Raw genomic sequence first — 22,937 nt, forward strand, 5'->3', positions numbered from 1 at the left:
AATTGAGGAGAAACTTCCTGACAGGGAGGACAATTAACCAGTGGAAGGGATTGCCTTCAGAAGCTGTGAGTGCTTTATCATTGGGGAGTTTTAAGAAGAGACTGGACAATCACCTATCTAAAATGGTGTAGGGTCTCCTGCTTGAGCAGGGGTTGGACTAGAAGACCTTCAGGGTCCTTTCCAGCTCTATTCTGATTGATTGATATAAGCAATCATTAATATTGATTAACTTAAACGAATGAGCTCCAGAATGTTTAAAGAATATTACAGAAATGATCATGAGTATATTTTTATTCTCATCCTTTTTAATCAAATACCACCTCGGTTTTCATCCCAATGACAGCTGCTCATTTTGTCTACACAGGGGCCCAATTGAGCGACATGATTGCTAGTTCACACTGGGATGATGCTACCCACACATTGAACCTACTAATAATTGCACAGCAAGCTGAGGGTGTGATTTGCATATCGCGTGGTACACAGCTTCAAAATAACCCTTCCAGTAAAAGAATGCAGAAGTGGAACTGAGAGTTGTCAGTGTGGAAGAAAGCAATTTGCCCTTTGAATTGAAAGAAAAATAAATAGCCTTCATGTATACTGCTAAAACAAGTTGAAATGTCTATATTTGGTTAGTGTATTTAACACTGAGAAACGCATCAACATCTTCCTAACAGTATTTCTGCTTCTATTGATTCATCTATCACAGGGCTTTCCAAACTGGGCAACTTTAAGACTGATGGACTTCAATGCCCAGAATTCATGCATGGCTGGCTGAGGAATTCTGGGTGTTGAAGTCCATCAGTCCTAAAGTTGCTAAGTTTGTAGATCCTTGCTCTATCATCTGAGTGCAAAACAATTGGCTCCTTGGACTTGAGAAGTTGACTTGATCCAGAATCGGACCCTTCCCCCCCCAGGAAGATAAGTCTTATACATTGATAAGACCTCTTTTTTCTATGATGAATCCAATGTGTTTCCAGCCCCCGCCCCACTGATGCTGGTGGGCCAGGCACTTACAGAAAGCTGCTTAAAAATGCAGTGGGATCCCAAGGCTGTCTCTGGTGCGACCACCTCTTTGTGTTTTGTTAGTGTATATTAATGATTGCATGACCTATGTGGATGCCATTCATTTAACAACTGTCTGCTTGGCAACGTAAGTTTTGGGCTCAGTCGCAGTCATAAGTCTAGGACACAAGGTCTCGACACCTGGGCTCCGCGTGCTGGACCCAGGCCATGGGACAGAGTCTGTCTCCTGGCTGTGTAGACAACTGGTTGGATAATGCTTGCAGCTGTTTTAATTCTTATACGGGGGGTTGTATGCATTTTATTGCAATCCACCTAGAGTTGGGGAGAAGCGAGATAATGAATGCATGTGCAAAAGGCGGTGTATGGAGGAGAGCAGCTGCAAACAGCTGGCACATGCGCACAAAACGGCGATCCAGGCGCGGCGGGGGCGCCAGTGAGGCGTCTCGTGCGGTTCGCATCGCTCGCGACTGACGTCAATTCGTGCGATGACCTCATGGTGTGACGTCACCGCGACTCCCAGGCGCCACAGGGCTCCGGCCCAGCTCGTTCTTGCAAGCGCTCGCCTCGGCCAACCGGAGCTCAGCGACGCTCCCTGCGCTCCCCATCGTCCGCAGCCGGCAGGGAACCCATACGCCACGCCGAGAAACAAATGCGGTACAGGCTTTTCCGGCAGCGGCCGGTCGGCTGGGACACGTGACTCCAGTGGGTGGGCCTGCAACCCTAGCGGGCGGGGCCTAGCGGGCCGAGAGACGCAAGCCGCGGCGCGCGCCATCTTCCGAGGGCGGGCCCAGCAGCCGCGCCCCGCCCCCGCCGCCGCGCCCCGCCCCCTCCCCTCACGCCGCTGCGGGTCGTGGCTCGCGCGCGCTCCAGATCCGCCGCCGCCGCCGCTGCTGCTCGGTCTTTCGCCTCAGCCTGCCGGCGCCGGCGCCATTTCCAGCCGCTGCTCGTCGCGATGGCAGGTGAAGGGATGGGGAAGAGGGACCCGGCGCCCCCCGGCGGCCCCTCAGGCGCGGACTCCCACTCCCATCATCCTCCGCCGGCGCCCTGTTTGCCTCACGAGGTGTCCTCGCTCCCTCGCCCGCTGGGCTGCCTCTCTTTCGGCTGCCCCTCCCTCCCTCCCTCCCTCGGGGTGGGTGCTCCAGCCCCTGGAGGCTCGGCCGGGCTGCTCCGCCGCCTTCCTCCGCAGTCGGAGCCCGGCTGTCACGCCCCCCTTTCGGAGGGCTGCCCGGGTCTGCCCCTCCCCGCGATGCGGTGCCATCTTGCTGCCCCTCGCGGCCCCCCTCCGTCGCCCGCACCGACGGCCTCGCCCCGCGCTTCTCCTCGGGCTCCCACTCGGAGCCCCCCGTGTCCCCCCGGAGAGACGCGCAGCTTCCAGCCGGCACGCCGAGACTCCCCCGCCGCCTTGCCGGAGGGCCTCGTGCCCGTCCTCCCCCCCCCGGGTTGGCCTTGGGGGGCGGGCTGGGGTCTCCTCTGGGATGGGGAAAGGAGGGGGTGGGGGGTCCAGGTCAGGAGAGGAAATGCTGTCTGGGGGGGCGCTCCTTCGTTTCTACCTCCATCTTCCTTTGCCACAAAATGGGTGGCTGAGAGGAGGAATTGGGGCGAGTTCACCTGTGGCGAGGCAGGCCGATCTTGCCGGCTCCCGTGACATTGCTGGACCTCCTTGGAAAGGGATGTGAAGATGGTACATTTGCTATGTGGGAAAAGGTGTGTGTTGCAGGGTGAGAAATCCATTCCCATCTAATTTAGCCAGCCATAGGATAGAAATCTCTGTCCTGCTTGCAGAGGCAATATCTTTTAGCTATCTTATCTGTTACCTTTTAGATTACATGTGTAGTTTATATCTAAGATATCTATATGTATCCTATATATATCTATTTGCAGGATATACAGTATATAATAAATATAGATAGACACACAGAGGATATCTAGGATATATAAAGATATATGATAATAAAGATGTCTGCTATCTCTCTCTCTCTCACACCCACACACACATTCCGTGCATCCATCTGGAATGGTGAAAATTCTGGCTTAATAGCCAGGAGGGTATGAGTTCTAGGCCTTCCTTAGGCTAAAAGGCAGCTGGGTGACCTTTGAGCCAGTCACTCTTTCTCAGCCCAACCCACCTTATAGGGTTGTCCAGGCAGGGTGAAATTATAATATTGTACATTTTTTGAAAGCTGAATAATACACCTGTTCCATCTATGTGACTTTAGTCATAAAGTTATTAAGATCTGATACCTTGCCATACAATGGGATGTGATTTTTATATCCCCCACTCTTCTACATTTCTGATAAGCTGTTGACCTAGATCTGCTTCTGATAGTTTTGTTTCTATGGACAGTGTAATTTGTCAGATGAGTAGCTGTTTCTTCAAACCCACCCCCATCGCAGACCTGACACTGTACAATATTGGGTTTTAATTACTATAATTCTGTATATCTTTCTATTCTTGCAAATCTTCTTTGTTTCTACTGCATTTATTTAGCACTTCATACATTACCTTTTCAGCTTTCTCTTTTTAAGGAATATTACCCTACAGTAATTCCACTGTTTTAGAAAGCCAGGTTTTCAGAAATATATTTGGGATACTCTTGGGTGTCCCAAACACAGCTCTTTATCAAGAAGCTGATATAATTAGAGTTTTAACTGCAATGTGGATTAATCATTCTAAATTATTGATCAGAGTTATTTTTCCTCTTCTATTTATTCTCTTTAATTATAGCTAACAATTTTATTGCTCAGATGGAAAGGTTCTGTTTTGCAAAAGTTAAATCTTTATGCATAGCTAATAGCTTTAGGTTTTGAATGTGTCAAGTGAGAACCAAAACAAGAATTCTACCTATAGATAGGGCTATAGATTGTCAGTTTTTAGTAAATCTTTTAGTTGTGTAACTTGCATGTTTGTGATCTTTACCTTAACAAGAATAACAACATACTAACTCCATCTCTGACTTTCTTGGTATTCATTTCCCTGTCACTCTGGTTTTATGATTTGATCTTTAGTTATTTTCACTATATAATCAAATATTCCATCTTGTAAGAGTATGATCACTTTTGTATTACGTCCTGATCCAGGAATAAGGTATTTTAAAATGTCATAATTATTTAATTTCTCTGATTTTTGTGCAAATGATTTGTTCTAACCATTTGCTTACATTTGTTCAATCTTGAAAATGAGCATGAACCAATAATTTAAGCAATAATCTAATAATTTTTTATTCTCATCAGAATCAATAAGAAATAGAACAGTGCCCAGAATGATAGGGAATACTATGTTAAAAAGATAACGAAACCTGCTGTGAACATACATCTCAGTATATGACTACAATATTACGTTTTGAGATAGAGCTGAATCAGCAGAATGTTCAGCAGAATAGCATTGGAAACTTACAAGATAGAAGCAGAGTCATCTTACATAATTTTGTAGTGGTTTTAAAAGAACTATGCTTTGCAGTCTGTAATAATGTTGATAGCCTGGAAGAAACAATGACATATTTTAACAATAGAAATATTAGCTATCTTGGAGTAAGTTTATGGGTTGGTTAATCATTTACAAATAAGGATATTTCATGAGAACCTGGAAAAAACCTAGACAACCCATGTCCTGTTGTGTCATTGTTTTGAAGATAATTCCTCAGTACCTTCAAAAATTGCAAAGTTTCAGATGTTCTGGAAGAGTTAAAAATTCAGGGAGGTGCTCCGCTGCTGGAGGCTCAGGAGTCATTCAGAGATATATTTGCCCTGGAAGTATCTCATTTTGAACTGTATACTACAGTCAAACATCAGCAATTGACCACAGGAAATCTTTATGACATTTTGTATTATGTCATGAAATGCAATATGATAATTTTTATGCCATAAATGTTTTATATAATTTGCCAAATTTCAAGGAAATCATAGGATCCAGATGTGTTTTGTAAATTAGCCCACTTGAAGTATCTTAATTGAAAAGGTTTTGCTTTATGTTGCGCTATTTTGCCCAGTTAAAGTTTATAGTCATGTGTGTTTCAGTAGTATACGTTTCAGTAGATGAGAGGTGATACCTTGCTATACCTTTTTATCTGCAACTCGTGCAAGTTACATGTGTATTAAACAAAATATTAGATAATGCCCTATATATTTTGGACTTTTTGTAATACATTACTAAACCCCTAAGGTAGGCCTCATTGAATGTTTTTTGTGCCTGAAATAAAAGGAAATTAACAGGAAATACTGCTCTCTCTCTCTCTCTTTGGTTAACTAATCTGCTTCCCTTTCATTTTTATTGAACCTAAGTTGCTGATTTCCACATATCCTTCATGAAATAGTAGCTCAACTGTCGTAATTGGAAATGTGCATGATTAAAGATAACCAATGTAATTGGATGGAGCTGAAGGAATAGGACATAATTTCGATTCAGTCTTTTTGTTGTTGCTTGATTCTGTATCTATAGCTCAAAGATAGGAGAATTGATGGGTAAAAAACAGTGTATTGTGCTTGCTGTTTGTGAGGCCATGGATATGCAGTAATATTTTTGCGAATTAATGTTTTTCAAATCCTCAAAATAATGATGTGAATTCACTGAAAATTCATTTTGCATAATTATTAATTAATATTTTTAAAGAATAAAGGGTTGTATTAGTAACATATTTCAGGAACTGCACAAATCATTAAAAAATGTGCTGATTGGATTAACCCAAAAAAGAAAGTGTGTTACCTGAAAAGTGCTTGGATGGGTGAGAAATAAAGTTAATCAAAAAATCAATGATAAATCTGTAAGCTACTCAGAGTCGCTTTGTAATGGAGATAGGCTGCATAAAAATTTAATGTAATAAATATTTTATGTAATAAACCATTAACACAGTTGACTAGCAGAGGCTTTTTCTGTTTTTCTGTTTCTGTTTTGTTTTGTTTTAATGACAACTAATGAAAGGTAACTCAGTGTAAATATGTGGTATCTTAAATCTTTTTTCGGATTACACTTTAATGTAAACAATGACTTCTGATTATACTACAGATTGATTTTCTTTGTGGGGAAAAACATGCAGAAGAAAAATTACTACTTTGTACAATAGTTCTTAAAATGATGTTTTAAATTAATTTATTAAGATTAATAATCTCATAGATAAGTGTCAAAAATAATTTAAATTTGTATTTTACTCATTTATTTAAAATTATTTTAGCCACCCAACTTTTTAATATTCTGTATTCTGTACGTGGCTTTTTTCTGTTAGCCATTTTGAGTAAATTGGGAATTAGAAAGTACAATAGCAAAATTCCAAGTCTTTCTGGAGTAGGATTGAGCTCTTGGTGGTAGCCATGGACACATTTTCCCATCTACAGTATGAAAGTAGTTTACTGTAGTCTTCCTGAGGTTTTTTTTTCAGCTTTCCAGGTTAGGGTATGACCCTGAGATTTTCTGGATATTTCCCATCAAAGTACTACCCAGGCCTGATCTTAGAGATATTTAAGATGAGCCAAAGCTACCTCGGTGCTGCCATCTGCTGTCTGGGATGAAATATAGGACACTGTATACAGTACAATGGATTGAAATAATGCTGGTAATGTATAATGCAGTATTACTCATGACATTCTAGTGCAGCTTAGTTTCATTACCTTACATTACTTAACCTAAGTGAGCCTCAGTTTAATTGTATATACTGAAAAGTAAGTGTGTGTGTGTGTGTGTGTGTGTGTGTGTGTTAGAAGACAGACATTTAAGTACTGGATTTAAATCCCAGTTGGGTCATCCAAAGAACACACAGGCAAGTTGCTTGGAGCAGAGCAACGTTTATTTGAGAGCATAAAGTGAACTATACCAATCAAAGATTGCAGCAATGTTACAGGTTTTTGGTATATCAGTTGGCTTAATGTTATAGCTGGAGGTGGCAATCACACAGAGGAAGGGATCTTTGGATCACTAATAGGTGCAATGTCTGATGTCCTGAAAAGAATGTTTACCTGGATGGACTGTCACCTGTGGCCAATTTCATCCTCTTTGTGTGCCTTGGTGTAGACCTAGGGCAGGGATAGGGAACCTTGGCTCTTTTATGACTTGTGGACTTCAATACCCAGAATTTCTGAACCAGCCATGTTGAACCAGCCTGAAATCTTACACTTTTGATTTATCTGTCTGTCGAATGTTTTTCCAGTAATTTGTATGGTCATTCGGATGCTTTTTGGCAAGTTTGAGACAAGGTATTTGGTAAGCAATGACTGCTTTGCTACTGTATCACCAATCCCATTTTCTGATAGAGTTATGAGTACTGGCTTAGAGTCCAAATTCCTGGATGTTATTTATTTTTGATATTTGTATGCCACCTGATAGAATAATTCTTGTCAGGTTACATCTCATAAAACCATTAAACATGCAATACACATACACACAAAAGATGAGCCACAAAAATTAATCCCCATCAAAAGAGTTGCTTTGGTTACGTTGCCTCTTGCATTCTGAAAGATAAGGAGAATGCTGTCTCAACAACCTTTCAAAATACTAATAGGAAAGGGCTGTTATAATCTCCAGGGACAGATAATGGAAGGGTTAGTTCTTATTCTATAGACTAGTTTCCCTCTAGAAATTAGGTTGACCACCACTTCTTGGCCTTTTTTACAAACTCATGAATATATAACTATTCTGGAGGGCCTATGGTGAGTGATATGATATTTGGTTTGATTATTTTTATGGTGCTTACTTAATTTTATACTTATATTCTACTTTGTATGGTGGGGAGTTTATTTAAATGACTGTGTTGTTTATAATTGAAGTAAACTAACATGACGGTTATACATGCAATAAATAAACAAAAGTCCTGCCTTGAGGCTTTGGCTTCCTTAACATTTCAGGGTGGGGAGGAATCCAGAGCTTATCCTTTTGGTTAGGACATATCAGGTGAGCTAATTCCAACTGGCAGAGAGTCCTATCCACATGAGGTCTTCTGGATAAACAGTCCTGTCTGTCTTGTTGAGACTCATCCTAAACTGTTTTACCTCATCTAGTAGTTCAAAAGCCTCCAGGCACCAGATCAAGACTTCGACTTCCTGCTCTGACTAGGATGGGCATACATAGCTGGGAATCACTAGCATGCTTCACCCCAAATTGATGAAGTCCTCCTCTGGTGGTTTCATTTAGATGATTTCTTGGATAATTGGCTGCTGTTGTTTGTCAAGAATGACCATTTATTTCTGATGATTTATTTTTTTTCTCAAATCATTTCTATGACTCTGGATTGGTGAAAGCCTAGAAAAAGTTTCATGCGACTACCAGTGACTTTTACATTGAGGGGAAAAATTTGATCCCCTGCTGATTTTGTACATTTGCCCACTGACAAAGAAATGATCAGTCTATAATTGTAATGGTAGGTTTATTTTAACAGTGAGAGACAGAATAACAATAACAAAAATCCATAAAAACACATTTAAAAAATTATAAATTGATTTGCATTTTAATGAGTGAAATGTATTTTTTGTTGTTATTCTGTCTCTCAAAGGGGATCAAATAATTTTCCCCCTTACTATATATATATATATATAGTAAGGGGGATCTTTATATATATAAAGATCTTTGGAACAACGTAAAGTAAAGCTTTTAAGTAAAACAGTTATTGTTATGTGAATGGATGTTCTTGCTCGTTGTATAAGTAGGCAAGCTGCTGGCAGTTTTGATATAAGGAAACTCCAGCCACAATTAAGAGCCAAAAAAATTTGGAAATTGATGCCTTTGACTTATCTAAATCAGACAATGTAGAATAGAGTTAATTTAAAATTTGTATTTGCAAGCCATGTTGAAACGAACAAGTTCAAATGATTGGACCTTCCCCTTCGGGTTTATTGTGTTCCAAGTCTGCTGTATTCTGTTGTATTCTGCTGTGTTCAGTGTTACTCAGAATTGTATGCTTGGTGCAGCTACCTCATTTTGTTTCATGCTATGGTTTGAAAACACTGAATTTGCTTAAATAAGAATTGTCTATGCTTTCTCACAGTTATTTTTTTTCCACTAAGAAATCCCTAATTTTGTCATCCCACTTGCAAAATAAGGAAGTAAAGTAGACATAATTGTGCCCTTTACTTTTTGTTTATTCAAGGATGGTGAGCATGCATAATGGTTCTTCTGTGACATTTTAAGAAAGTCTCCTCAGTCCTGCAAGGATTCTTGTTCCTGATAACACCCTCTAATTTTCCCACCTTGCAAATGCCCCAGCATAAAAATAAATATAAATAGCACGTGGACTTGGACAGATAAGTTAACTATGTTGGTTATTATTGCTTAAATTACTGCTAATATTGCTCATCAGCATACTCATCAGATTTAGTTATAGTTTAAAACTCTTTTTGCTGTGATTTTATGAAGTCTGCCAGAAATAGTAACAGCAGCACTTCTTTCATTTCTTTGAGTTTTTCTTGCAATGCCTCCTTTATATTTATTATAAACTATAACCTTTTTGGAATTTGGTTCCGTTCTCAAATATTTTTCAGAGCACTGTTCACAACAGCAGAATTCTTTAAGAGTATCCCTAATATTGGTTATGGCACAGGCAAAGAAGTGGATATTTTACTTTGAGATTAGACAAGCTATCTTCTGTCTTTGCATTACTGCTACTCAATCTTTTCACTTAGCAATATAGCCTAGATTTTTATCTTAGTTTGCATTCTTTGTGGGTGAAAATAGACAATATTCTACCTGTAAAAAATAATTACCTTGCTGGTTATGTTTGATTGTATCTATTTTCTGCAGATTCTGATCATGAAATGAGATGAACAAGATAGCACTTCCTCAGATATAAGGAATTGGGCTTATAGTACATTTAAGCATGTGGCTCATTATGTGATCTGAGCTACCGTATATGCCGGCGTATAAGATGACTTCCGGAAGTGCTAAACTCGGTGCCAAAGACGGCGGTCGTCTTATATGCCGAGTCGTCTTATACGCCGGAAATACTGGTAGTTTCCGGCATATAAGACAATGTTCTATGAATGCGGCTCGGCGATAAAGACAGGGGTCATCTTATACGCCGGGTCGCCTAATACGCCGACATATACGGGTAGTTCATAGGAAGTCTAAGCAGTATCTATTTGTGAAACAGTCTCTTTATACCTGGTATCTCAGTCCCCCAAATAATGAGACATCCTCTCCCCAAATAGTGGAGAGATCATGCTCTCATTTTTCAACCACTTTGACTATCAGTTTGCTGATTTGTGCTGAGGCTTAATTCACATGTTGGGTAAAATCCAATAATGAAATCCAATATCAACCAGGCTTTTCCTCCCTTTTTTGCAGAGCTCTCAACATTCTCAAAGCGTACTCTGAAGTGGTAGATTCTATGCAAAACAGGAAGTGTGTAAACAGAGCAGAAGCAAAGTTCCATTACCAAGGGTCTGTTTGAGTGACTTCCAATGTTGCTCACTGTTGCTTAAATGTACAGACAAAAAATAAAGTGTGAAAGAGAAACAGAGCTATATAATCTAGTTTTGCCAGTGTATAATGCACATACCAGTTGTGAGAAGCCACGAGAGATGAGTTGTTGTTAAGTCACTCACAAATATAATTGCAACATAACTGTGAACAAGTCTAATGGGGATTTTTATTCCCAAGCTAGCATCCTACCTCGTTGTATATTAAATCTTATCCTTCTATACAGACCTGCACAATTTGCTTCCCTTCCTCACCTTTCATTAAAATTACCTTCCTTTTTAGTTTTTCTGCACATAGAGATGGCAAGTCAACAGATTGCGTGACATTTCTCCACACCTTTCACATAAGGAGGCCTGGCTAAATTGGGCCAAAGTCTGTTCTCCCAAATGGTCAAATCAGCAGCAAATACTGCCATCCTGTATTGTTCTAACTGATCTGGGAGAAGCTTTGGGGACAATCTCAGTTCTTTGAACCATCAAATCTGTGTGGGAATCGGCATGTGAGAGATCAGTATTCGGGTGGAGACCCTTGATTATTAAATAGAGCAGCTGCCAATTACAGTTGCTGTTTCTTGTTGAGAAGATTGTGGATTGAAGGACCAGTTGTACTTTTGGACAGAGACAAAACTTGACTTCACTGATTGCATAAAACCATCATGTACTTCATTTGTTTAAGTTGATTTAGTGAAATTGTAAAGCATCCACTGGCAGCAAGAGACTATATCCCATTTGCTAAGCTGGAAAGGTTGCGTTCCTATCTGGATATGTGTTTTCAACTATGCTTTATTCCTAGAAAGCAGCAATAAATGTGGCAAGTGGTTAAGATGCTTGGCTTACGTTCAGGAAGGTCCGGGTTCACGTACATCCTTAGCCATGGAAAATTACTGGGCAGTTTGCGGCCAGTCCCTCTCAATTCTGTCTTTTCTATATCTGATTATTGGCAGTTAAAAATGGAAGAAATAATGTTCTGTTTAGTGCCTGAAGCCTTTGAAGTAAAGTATATACTGTATGATTTATGATTCAGTATTGTGTTTGCTCAGGTAACTTTTTCGAGAGCCTATCTTGCTGCTGAATGCCAGATTGATTAAAGGCAGTCTTCGATTTATGACCACAATTGAACCCCAAATTTATGTTGTTAGGTAGAAACATTTGTTAAGTGAGTTTTGCCCCATTTTACAACCTTTCATGCCACAGTTGTTAAGTGAATCATTGCAATTGTTAAATTAGTAACACAGTTGTTAAGTGAATCTGGCTGTCCCATTTACTTTGCTTGCCTGAAGGTTGCAAAAGGGGATCACGTGATCCTGGGACACTGCCACCGTCATAAATATGAGTCTGTCGCCAAGTATCCAAATTTTGATCCCCTGACCATGGGGATGCTACAATAGTTAAAAACTATTATAAAACAGTCATGCCACTTTTTTCAGTGCTGTTGTAACTTTGAATGGTCACTAAATGAACTATTCTAAATTGAGGACTACCTGTATTGGGAAAGCATCTGGAATTCAGGATTTGCTCCCGGGTGAACATGTTGGCTTGACACGTCTCATGGACAGCTGGTTAGATAAGAGAGGAATGGCTGAGTGAGGCCACCAACTTCCTCAACACAGCAGAAGGAGGCTTCAGAAAGCCCCAAGAGTAACATAGTGTTCGGGACTACTTGTTCTGCAGGATTTAAAGTTTATCCTCAACTCAGTTAGCTCGCTTGATGATGTGGTCCAGTTTAGGTTTGTGTAGTTTTGTAACAGGAGTGCTCTGCAAGCACCTGTGTAAATAGTATTTGGAGCTCAAGGATATGTAAACAGGAAATAACGTTTGCTTTACTTTTGACTGAGAATGGAATGCTTCCCATCTTTTGTTTCTGTCCAATTTCTGTTCATTTTGTAATGCCAAATATGGTTATATTGCCTTGCCTGGAATTATGGCATAGTTTTGCAGTAATAATTTCCCACGTAATAAAAACAATTACAGTGAGGCCTTCCTCATCTGTTATTTTGAAATCACCTACATCCACAAACACCTGAGAGCCTTTGAGTAACTGTCATAAAATGAATGAATCTGGGCTTGTCCTATTCTGCTTAGTAATAATTCTTGTCCGATGGTATATTTAAAACTAAACGTTATATAAATGGAAGTGTGTTCTGGAGATGCTTTTTATGTGCTGAATTGTCATGGTTCCGACATTGGTAGCAGTTCCAGAGGTTTGTGAGATTTGTTTTATAAATGTTAATATAAAGTCACTACATTACAACACCATGTTTGCAGATATTTGTAACCCAACTGGTGCAAGAATCTTGGGCCCACAGTATGCTGTTATGTTGTTATTCAAAAAATGTCAGTAAGACTTAATAGGGTATTTCATCCAGTTCCAATCCAATTTATCTGCTGGTATCTATGTCAATATTGTGTTTCCAACATATCGAAGTTGATGTTAATTTTTTTTTAATTAATTTTTTTTAAGATTTTACAATAAAAACCCCTTCCCCGATCCCTCCCAACCCACCCCAAAACCCTCCCCCATTCTTCCCAGAGCTGAATACAGGCTTAACTAGAATTTAAAAGATAAAAAGTTTTAAACCCAAATAAACCTTAAACAAATATAATTACACTCAATAAACAAATTGTGAAATACTTTAACTCCATTATATATAAAAAAACAGAAAGAGGAAAGAAAGAAAAAAAAAGAAAGAAAAATAAAAAAAATTAAAAAAAATTAAAGAATAATAATAATTACACTTCTAAATAATATCTTGAACTTTAAATATAAATTATTCAAAAGCTAGATGATATTTTCTTATATCATACTTATATTGTATAAAATTTATCCATCTTTTCCACACCAATAGATACTTCTCTTGCGATTGATCTTTCAAGAAAGCTGAAATTTTTGCCATTTCCGCTAAATAAGAAACTTTAAAAAACCATTCTTGCAGAGTAGGCAAAGATTCCTTCTTCCAATATTGCCCTATTAACAACCTAGCCGCAGTAATTAAATTTAACATTAAAATGATCTCTTTGTCATCACAATCCGAAACAATACCCAACAAAAACAATTGTGGAGTAAATTTTATCCTTCTTTTAAAAATTCTTTGAATATTCCACCATACCTTAATCCAAAAAGCTTTTATACTTTTACATGACCACCAAATATGATAATAAATGGCATCCAAGCAACCACATCTCCAACATTTGAGCTGTAGGTTTGAATACATACGAGACATTTTTTGTGGATCAAGGTGCCATCTATAAAACATTTTATAAAAATTTTCCTGTAAATTTTGGGCTTGCGTAAATTTAACATTCCTCACCCAAATAATCTCCCATGTGTCTAATAGGATCGGTTCATCAAAATTTTGTGCCCACTTAACCATACAATCTTTAACTAAGTCTGCTTCTGAATCTAATTCCACTAACACACCATAAATTCTTTTAATATGGGTTCGCCTTTGATCTCTAATTTGTTTTAACAAATTCTCATCCTCTCTAAGCAAGCCCACATTATGATCGAAGTTGATGTTAATTTTTATGAAACTTCACATGTCTCCCCCCCCCCAAAAGCCCACTCTGTTCAGCTCATAACCATTAAACCATAAACTAGAAGATTGTAGGCAGGTGGTTAGTTGTGCAGCTGGTCCTGCACTGTTTCTGCAGCAGTGCTGAGGATTGTGGCAGAGCCCAAGGAATCAACTAGCCACTTTGCCTGCCACATGCTGCACGTGCAGAATCAGCCCAACGTTATTTGCGTGCGAGTCAGAACAAAGAGAAGATAGGGATCAGCAAAGAAGACAGCAAATTTCATGCCAGTGCAGTTTTCTGCTGACTCAAGAATGGGTGGAGTTGGGAAAGTGAATGTTCTTGGGTGATAATCTGGAGAGAGGATTTTGTGGAACAGTTGGGAAAAACGATGTGTGGGGGGGGACTACTTTCTGAAGACACAAGCAAAAGTGCTCCAAGCGTAACCCCCTCCGCCTCCTTTTAAGATAAACAGTTCTTTCAACATGCACATGATCACTGCAGCCAGTATTTATAAGGAAGAAATCTGGAATGATGCTTTAATGGTTGGCAGTAATATTGAGGAAACTATTCAAGTTTCATTTGTTATGAAAATAAACTTGATGGTGAAGAGGAGCTAATATAACGGCCTGAGACTTTTAGAGTTATAGGCAGACAACGATACGGTAAAATTAATAAGTATGGCAGTAAAAAGCAAAATCTTGTTTACGGTAGTTTTAATAGGACTGCCCTGTGTTGTGTTGCCCATGCTTTGGTCCATGTTGTTTCCCAGGCCAGTGTTCAAACATTGAGGCTTGATGTAGATCAAGCCTCCCACTTAAGGGGGAGAAGTGGTGAAGGAAAGAGAAGAGGAGAGGAAGAAGAGGGAAGTAGGGAAGAGAAGAAAGGGAGAAAGAAGGTAGAGAAGAAGGAATGTGGATACAATGAAAGGGGAAATGGGCGAGCAACACCAAAAGTCATGTGTATGTATTTATTTCATTTTATCAAAAGTATCTTATATATGAATGTAAAAAGAATGTATGTTAACATCTGATAAATATCACGGTATATGTATGGGGGGGAGTTTGGAAAAATAAAAAATTATTAAAAAAAAAAGCCTCCCACTTAAGGTGGGTGGGCAGAAACTCTTTTTGTCTTGTGGGATAAAAACAAGCTCTGTACCAGCCATGCTTTGTATGTGTGTGGCAGAATAAAAATCCGTAATCATGATGCCATTGCTTTGAAATCAGCAATTAAATTGGCATAGTTTGTAATTTGCATTAATTATGGTATAGACCCTGTGTAATTGCACGCTCGAGAGGCAATATGAAATCCTTAGTGAATTAAAGATGTCTTGAGGTACTTGTATGGAGAGACTGAAAAACTATATTTTTCCAGAAAAATTGATTTTGGACACTTGACTGCATACGTTGACATGGTAAATGCATTGATAATATAGCATTAGAGCAGCATTAAGAAAGGGAAGGTTACATTTTTTTTTTTAAAAAAAAACCCATATATCTTAAAACCATAACAACATCCTAACCAAGGAACTACCAAGACTACTTCCACCATTGGCAGGGCAAGCCCCTTATGTATAAGCTGAAACAAACCCCACTCCTTTTCTAGCACTACAGATGATAACCTAGTTTGTGAATGAAACGCCTGCAAGAAAACAACCAAGCTCAGAGAGCACCAAGGACCAGTCATAAATCTAAGTCTTATATTTTTGTGGCTAAAGGTCCAAGTTTGATTATTTATTTATTTGGGGGGGGGGGTTTAAATGTACCTAATGTTAGTTTGAAAAATTTTAATGGTAGGCTGTTTTATTACTTACACAGTATAAATTCATATTAAAAATAATAACTATTTGGCACGCATAAGAAAATAACATTTCCAGAAAGTGGCGTGTGCGTATACTATGTGCCAGCCATCTTTATTTTAAAAACAGTAATAGAGGTTTTCTGGTCAGCATAATTCCTTTACATAACTTTCCTCTTTCTCTCTCTGTAACAAAAAATCATTTTGGGGGGAAATTGAAGTACGGGAAATGTAGGATATCAAACCTAACTTTACTTTAATATCCTCATGCATTTATTTTTTCCCAAACACTTTCACCCACACTTTTGTTCAAAAGTGCTTGCTATAGAAGTGAGGGAAATTTTGAAAATGTAGAGGATTATAAAAGAAAAATTTCCCCAGAGTACTGTTTTAAGCTTTCACGTATGTTGGCCTTTCTGTATACTGTATATCCGTGTGCATGTTATTTTCTTCCCACCCTGGATTCTCCTCCAAACTTCTCATGAATGTTTCCATCATATTTTCACTATGATGTTACTTAACTTCTAAAGTGCTATTTCTGTGCTACTTCTGAGTGAACATACATTCAGATCAACGTACTTGGCCTCTTGATACCAACAACACCGCAGCAATTGTATATTACTTAGTCTGGTTCCCATAACCAAGTTGATTAATTTTGACTTCCTGGTTGTGGGAACACGTCCATTTGTGGTTTATTCAATAAAGTAGACAATCCAAGCTGTCAGAACTAAGGCAGATACCTGCCAAAGGCTTTTAAACCCAGGATTCCCATTTTACACCCTGTGCTATTGTCCACAGTACCTTCTTTGGTAATATTCAGTATAATTTGCCTGGTCCATGCAGAGCCATTGCTGGCACTGAAATGTGTGGAAAAGCACCTAGTTGTATGCTTGCTGTTCTGGCCTGTCTTCTCTTTAATGCCATGTCAGAAAAAAATAATTTAGCCTATCTGCAAATTATAGCAAGGATTGGATCAGCAATACCTTTGTTTTAATTGATGAAGATAGAAACTAATAGCAAAAGAAACTGCTTATTCACTTCCTCACAGCTGCTTCTGACATCATCTCAAGACATTAGGGCTCCAGTGGCATAGATGCTGTCTTATGGGACTGTAATCGTGGTCTTACTGATCTTGTGACATTTCTTCCAGCTGTTAATTTGATACACTGGATCCCTCTGAAATTAGCAACAGAAGCAAAGCCAGAGCATTTGCTGGAATGATTCTCATTCTGCAAAAATGGATGTTAATGTTTTTAAGGAGTTGGCAAAATTCTTTCTGGGATTCTCTAATATGTAACTTTAATTTTAGGGCACATGACATAACTTGTTCATAGAAATCTTTTTAACAGCTGCTTTAATATTTAGAAAGTGTTATAGTTATGTCAGAGGTTTATACAATACCGTGTGTCCATGTGATGTTTTTAAGTAATTGTGCAATATAAAACACATGATTGGATACAGTTATACAATATTTAAAACTTAAATTCCTTCTTCGTCATTGTTCTGCTACCATAAAAGAGTTCAACAGCTGGCAGGAACTGATAGGAAGCAGTTGACTTTTTTTTGCATAAGTCATATCCATGCTAGTATCCTAAGGTAAGGTAATTTTTTGAATGAAATATATAACTAATATAGATGAAATGCTCAACTATTGAGATGCCAATAGCAGTTATACGCAATGCTAAATTTTGATATTAAAAATATTTTACAAATTGGATTTTCATAACTTGAAAAGGACGTTTTGATGTGTCAGTGTATTTTAGCATTTTGAGATAAATCAGTATCTTATATATTATTTTTTATAAATACCTTGTAAGATTCTTGTAATGACATGGCTTTACAAAAATAAAGCATTTAACAGATCAATTTCTGAGGGGGAAGGCTCATTCTCTGACCTTGTGGGTTGGTTTCTGAACATTTTGTCACCAGGCTAGATAACATCTTCAGCAGAGTTTAGGGGATCAATCTCTGATTTTAAAAATTTTGCTTTGGCAATTTTTTCATCTTAGCCTCACCTATGCTATCCATCTTATGGGATTATTTATTAGATTTAAATGCTGTTTTTCTTTCCAGAGCTGCTAGTGACAAATGTAAGTACTTCCTCCTCTGGTTTCTCCCTACAACACTTCAGGAAGTAGCTTGGGCTGAGAGTGAACATCTGAGCCAAAGTCCCCAGGAAGCCTCTGTGGCTGACAGGGGACATGCACCTGTGCCACTGCAATGCCTTCACCACTGGGCCATATTGATTCTCCTATTAAACATTAAAGTTCTCCATTAATGGGTATGAAATGTTTTGGATGTTCTGAATCAGGCATGTCAGGTTACAGCTTCCATAATCTTAAGAAAGCAGGGCATCTTTCAATAGGCCTGAGGAAACTCAAGGTCAGATCTACCCTCCGGCATTGAAATCCATGGGGTGGTTTTGGGACAAAACCTAACCTACTGACAAGGCTGCTTTCATGGGGATAAAGGGAAGAAGGATCCCCAGGTAAATTGCCTTGAGCTCCAGGAAGGCGGGGGATCTAAATGTAAAAAATAAACCAGATGGCATAGCTATGGTGGATGATAGGAGCTGTGGTCCAACTCATCAAGGAACAGTGCATCAGACAGAGGGAAACTTAAGTACTTAGGTGAATTGAAACAGAAAGAAAATGAAGACTGACGTGGGAAATTTGGAGTAAGATGCCAAGAACAATTGAGGAAAAAAAGGATAGGAAGATTTGCACGTAGGAAATGTAAGATTTAAAATATAATGAAGAAACAAAATAAAAAGATTATTTTGATTGTTGATCGTTGATTGATTGTCTCATCTGGAATATTATTATAGTGAGCCATTGCTGAATTCTGATTTCTGGAGTACTGCTTGACTTAAGGGACTATTTGCAATATCTTTGCATTGGAGTGAAATGGTTTCATATAGCTTACATAAGTGATATTTCTCCATCAGTGAGCCCTTATTTGATCTATGTCTCCTCCATTTGTCACATCTGGAAGTAAGTTTCTGTCCTGTGATCTAGACTGACTATCATCCCAAAGTGTTCTACTCCTGTTCAGAATGCACAATCAGTTGGAAAAGTGGAAGAGGGCCTGTTGATTTGGAGATGCTCTTGGAAAATTCCTGGTTTGGGAAATTCACATAATATTCTTTTGGATGTCATACTCAGTCTGTATTTCTATTTAAGAAGACTTTTGAACTGCAGGTTGGTTAAACTTTTCCTTTTATAAGTTTTCCTTTTGTTTAGTAAAGTCACAACAAATCATGTAGATTATTTGGCAGTTTTATTGCATTTGAATAGTTTCTTTTGCTAATGTTTTTTATAACTGCCTTAAGGGTAGAATAGAAAAATATTTATCATAAACAAGCACATAATAAAGTCACTGACAAGCTACATAGGAATGTCCCTTTAAAGATGACATAGATATAGAATACTTTATAAAAAAAACTGAAGGAATGAAGGAATAAAAAAACAGAAGGCAATAAATATCCACAGTGAATATTGAATTATTCTTAGGAGTGGCTTAAATATATTATCTGAGGATTAGACTGTCATAGCTGAATCAGGGGGCACTAATAAAAAAGAAACCCATTTTTCTGATTTTACAAATCAGAAATAGACTGTTGAAATTGAAAATCACATTCTGTTGGGTGCAGGTGATCAGATCCACAAGAGCAAAGCTGAGCACTTTATTGTATTCTGCCTATGGTACAGAAATCTACCCAGACTGCTTGCCTTCCCTTGGGAATATATAGATAAGCTTCTGTGAAGCTGGGAGCTTGTGTCAGTCCTGGATCTCTTGTGACTGCGCAATGACTTCCATGCTTGATCCCTCCTCACTGTCTGACTGGTCATTTCCCAACAGTTCCATGTTCTTTGATCTGCTTTAAGTTATCTTCCTTGCTTCTTTGGGCTTGACAGCCAGTACTCTCCTTTTTTGGGTCAAATTCAAGATAACCCAGTCCTATAAAAATCTGAAGCATTGATAATTAACTTGATAAGAATTTTTATTGTAATCTCTCTGCATGGTCTTCTCAAAATGAAGAAACTGGGATTGAAAGGACAATTTGATTTGACCAATATTCCAAGTTCCATTTTTTTCAAGTAACAATTTTGGGAGAAAATAAAAGACTTTTTGGTTGTATAGAATTAAATTCTGGCAGTCTTTTTATCCTGCCCAATTATCTGCTTTGCTTGTTCAGAATACTTCAAAGTGTTTTTTGTTTTGTTAATCTGGACATTCTGTGAAAACCTTTCAAACGGAATCTGGTTTGTTGGCTAATCTAAAGCTCTTTTGATGCTAATGCCAGTTTTTCTTACCTCTTTACTTGCTCTGCTGGCAGCTGCCTCAATTTTATTACATTAATCCCAACTTTTTTTGTCCCCTTTTCCCTCTCATCTCTTCTCTTGCAGAAATTGGGAGGATAATGTTCTGGATTATTTTTTTTTTGCTAACAATTCAGTTAAAAAAAAAAATTCCTAAGCATCTGTGGATGGCTAGATGTTTCTATGGTTGCACAAACTTTCTGCTATTTTAGAAACAAGAAATAAAAGTGAGCCTCGTCCACATGAGTTTATATTAGAACTGACAGGGGTGACAATTCAGTTTAGTGGAGTGATTCTATTGTGAGAACTTAATGGTGTCCCTTACTGTAGGGCTTCACAATTTGCAATCTGTAAGCAGACCAACAATTTGTCATTTTCCTATGAATTTTCAGGCTTTGAGAAGAGTTTGCCTCTTAGGAGGTGTCTCTCTTCCACTCACACCACTGGGCTCCTAAGCTAAAAAAGAGGCAAAGGTTTAGCAGCCTGCCCCCAGAGAATTTACAGTCAAACAACAGAATTCCCCGTACATCCTGCCAGCCAATTAGAAGCAAGTTATGGCCCCTGGTTTGAGAAGGATGCTCCTTTCCATGTGAACTCAACCTGTGGCTTTGGAAAAAAAGGTCTCTGTGTATGTGTGGGTGGGTGTGGGGGCACCAAGATTCCAAAAGTTGGCACAGTCCCAAGATATGGGGGGCTCACTCATTCTCTGTGCCACCATGTGTTTACTTTCTGCCTGGTGTATTGTGTAAACTTAAACAATTGATTTATTCAGTTGTTTCACTAGTGAAAGTCTTTAAAATAGTGTGTGAACTTTGTCATTGTGACTAAGCAGAAACTTGAATTCCTTTTTTTTCTCTTTGCACTCCCATAACAGGCTGCTTTGACTTTGCAAAACAAAACTTATGCAAGTCTGCACTGTATTATAGAAGGAGCATCTGCCTGTTTCTTGATTTTAAATACGCCTTTACTCAATCTTTCTAGGTAGTTTTTTGAAAGAAGGGAAAGTACATTTTTCATTTGCTTAGGAATTTGTGTGAGGCATGTCCAGGAATTTATTTCTGAGTGCAGGGCTATTCACTGCTTTTTCTGTCAGAAACGTATCAGAAAGTGCCATAGACTAATTTTCCAGTTTCTGCAATAAACAGATTTATTCTCTGGATTGCCTTTTATAATAAATCACCCTTATTGTGTCTTTTGAATGGAACACTTTTTCTTGCTCTTTTTGGCTTTGTGGTTTGTTCTGACTTCTTATCCTGCTTTTGTTAGCTCCTTTCACTTCCTCTGTCTTTCTAATCGAATTTCAGAACAAGCGATAGATTTTTATTAGTCATTATCCCCCGACAGAGGGAAACGAAGCATGGGGCTGATTTGGTATGACTTGCTGCTTCAGTTGGGAGAAAGGGCAAAGTCTCTGTAACCAAAGGATGAGAAATCAATTCTTGACTGAACTGCTGTTTTGTGACAGGAGATATTTATGTACCCTTAAGGATAGTAAAATTGCATATGTAGGGCTCAGTCTAGTCTTCTAGTTTCTGATTTGATCCTCAGAACTCTCTCATTCCCAACAATTCCTGCTTTCTCCATACTGCATATTAATCTGAAAACTAAGAATTCATTAACTTGAACTCGGAGTAATGCACAATTTCCAGTTGTGATGGCTTTTTGTGAGCTCCTCCTATGCATCTGGATAAGAAAGTCCTTTAGCCTACAAAGACCAGTGTTAGCATCTTTCTGTAACAAAAAGAAAGTTGTGAAAGAAACTGAAGGGAAAGAGAGCTTGCCTTATATACATGGGCTGCTGGACAGAACTAATATTTGCTGTCAGTAAAGTTTAGCTTTAATGGGGATCTAGCATACAACATAGTAACCTTCCCTCACTTTTGTTCTCTCAGTTTTCTGCCTTTGGAATGGGACAACCCACTGCAGCAACTCACCGTGGGACAACTCGTCACGGGACAATTTAACAATTCAATTTAATTATTTAAAATAAAAAGTTGTTTTAATTGTTGTCATGCATGTTTCATTCTGTCCCTCCTTTTGCATCCTTTAATGATTCCATTCCACGATTTCTTTGATATTAGTGTAACTCTTGTCCCATGGTGACTTGGCCCGCAGTGAGTTGGCTGTGGCAAGTTGTCCCACAGTGAGTTGGCCATGGCAAGTTGACCATGAGAAGCTTCAACAATGAAGCTTCTTGGATGAGAAGCAAATATCTTCTTCCTTAAGGAAAAAAACATAATCCAACTGTCTTTTGAAAAAAACACCTTTGAGACAACCATGACACCTAGATGACTGAGAATCTCCATAGACGCGAATATTTTAACAACTGAAATCTGGTCTTTTGTAGTTATTTATTTATTTATTGCAAAAATTAGATCCTTTTTAAAAGTAATTGATATATTTTTATCTGTCCTAATTTTAAGTTGAAACAATATAATGTTTTTGGTACAATTGTCATAATTTTAACCCTTGGATTAATTGCAGTCATATTTTGGAGTCTGCTTCTGTTTTGATTGGAAACACTGGATCGGATCAGCTTTAAATAGTGACTTTAGATTTCTGTTGTATCCATTGTAGGATAAGAGCTGTGTTAATCTATCTCAGGGTTAGGCAAACTGTGGCCCCCATGAGTCAAATCCTGCCTCCTAACCATTAACTACAGTCTGTGAACTGAGAAAGTAGGAGAGGGCAAACGACAGACCGCAAGGCCCAGCCTCAGTCAAGCTGAGGGCATTTTAGGCAGTGATGGCCTTGGCTTGTGGAGTAGCCAGCTACTGTTACAGAAGCAGAGGTGGAAGGATGAACTCTGTCCCTTTACACAAAATGTTTGATGACCTCTGATTTAAAAATTCAGGAGGAATCTGTTAACATACTGAAGCTCCTGAA

At 38.7% G+C, this 22,937-nt stretch overlaps 1 protein-coding gene across 3 annotated transcripts in view; it reads left to right on the top strand.

Annotated features, from left to right (window-relative positions):
- Positions 1–1,848: 1,848 nt before the first annotated feature.
- SLC23A2 (solute carrier family 23 member 2) overlaps positions 1,849–22,937 on the top strand; it is a 56,249-nt gene continuing 35,160 nt past the window's right edge. For 2 of the 3 annotated variants that reach the window (XR_005554402.1, XM_039324170.1), the window contains exon 1: positions 1,849–1,982. The gene's annotated coding sequence lies outside the window, so the exon portion shown is untranslated. Of the gene's footprint in view, positions 1,983–2,566; positions 2,728–22,937 lie in introns of those variants that run through there. The other variant, XM_039324171.1, reaches the window with a different exon arrangement.

Source organism: Crotalus tigris, unplaced genomic scaffold (assembly GCF_016545835.1).
Source record: "Crotalus tigris isolate CLP2741 ecotype Arizona unplaced genomic scaffold, ASM1654583v1 scf7180000024293.1627790, whole genome shotgun sequence".
Classification (NCBI taxonomy): domain Eukaryota; kingdom Metazoa; phylum Chordata; class Lepidosauria; order Squamata; family Viperidae; genus Crotalus; species Crotalus tigris.